Source organism: Cebus imitator, unplaced genomic scaffold (assembly GCF_001604975.1).
Source record: "Cebus imitator isolate Cc_AM_T3 unplaced genomic scaffold, Cebus_imitator-1.0 Scaffold406, whole genome shotgun sequence".
Lineage (NCBI taxonomy): Eukaryota > Metazoa > Chordata > Mammalia > Primates > Cebidae > Cebus > Cebus imitator.
Genome location: NW_016107721.1, coordinates 1,358,985 through 1,360,549, shown reverse-complemented (window position 1 = coordinate 1,360,549; position 1,565 = coordinate 1,358,985).

Sequence of the window (1,565 nt, the reverse complement as noted above, 5' to 3'; positions counted from 1 at the left end):
AAGACCAGCCTGACCAACATGGTGAAACGCCGTCTTTGAAAAAAAAAAAAAAGAAAGAAAGAAAAACACTAGGACCCGTTCAATTATGCACCTAAAAGTTGTACATGGCCTCAGAGTCTGTGAAGAAACAACATCTAAACCCAAGAGGGCAGCTGGTGCAGCATCCAGTTCATTTTAAAGATTTTGGCCTGGTGTGGAGGCTCATGTCTGTAATCCCAGCACTTTGGGAGGCCAAAGAGAGCAAATTGCTTGAGTCCAGGAGTTTGAGACCAGCCTAGACAACTTGATAAAACTTAACCTCTACAAAAAATACAAACAAATTAGCCAGGTGTGGTAGCGTGTGTAGTCCTAGCTACTTAGGAAGATGAAGTGGGAGGATCACCCAAACCAGAGAGATTGAGACTGCAGTGAGGCAAGCCTTGAAAGCGCCACTGCACTCCGGCCTGGGTGACAGAGTGAAACCCTATCCTCAAAAAGAATTTCAACAATTAGCCATGCAATAAGTGTTCTAATTTTTTAAAAAAAGATTGACAGGGCCAGGCGTGGTGGCTCACGCCTGCAATCCCAGCACTTTGGGAGGCCGAGGGGGCAGTACAGGAGGCCTGGAGATCAAGACCATCCAGGCCAACATGGTGAAACCCCGTCTCTATTAAAAATACAAAAAAAAGTCAGCTGGACATGGCAACGCATGCCTGTAGTCCAGCTGCTTGGGAGGCTGAGGCAGGAGAATTGCTTGAACCCAGGAGGCCGCCATTGCAGTGAGCCAAGATCACACCACTGCACTACAGCCTGGGCGACAGTGCAAGACTCTGTCTCACACACACAAAAAAAGATTGAAGGGCAGAGTATTTGGGGGGGGCCTTACCCAATCACATAAGCCTTTTACATCCGTGTGGAGAGGTCAGAAGCAAAGGAAGGGATTCAAAGCATGAGCAGATACACAGAAGGAAACCCACGGCAAGGAACCGCAGGCACCTCCAAGGGCTGAGGGTAGCCCTCCGGCCAGCAGCCAGACAGAGAACAGGGGCCTCAGCCCTGCCCCTGCTAGGAAGTTATTCTGTCAACAATCTCAATGAGCCTGGAAGCAAATGCATCCCCAGAGCTTCCAGAGAAGAATGCAGCCTGGTCAGCACCTGGATTCACAGCCTGGCAAGACGCTGAGCAGAGCATCCTGTCACACTCTTCCTGGACAACTCACCTACAGGACTGTAAGCCAATGAAAGGATGTTCCTTTCTTTTTTTTAAACAGAGTTTTTGATCATGTTGCCCAAGCTGGCGTGCAATGACATGATTTTGGCTCACTGCAAACTCCACCTGCCGGGTTCAAGCGGTTCTTCTGCCTCAGCCTCCCGAGTAGCTGGGATTACAGGCATGCGCCACCATGCCCAGCGAATTTTCTGTTTTTAGTAGAGACGGGGTTTCTCTGTGTTGGTCAGGCTGGTCTCGAACTCCCTACCTCAGGTGATCCACCTACCTTGGCCTCCCAAAGTGCTGGGATTTAGGTGAGAGCCACCGAGCCTAGTCTATTTTTTTTCTTTTTTTCTTTCTTTTTTTTTTTTTGAGAC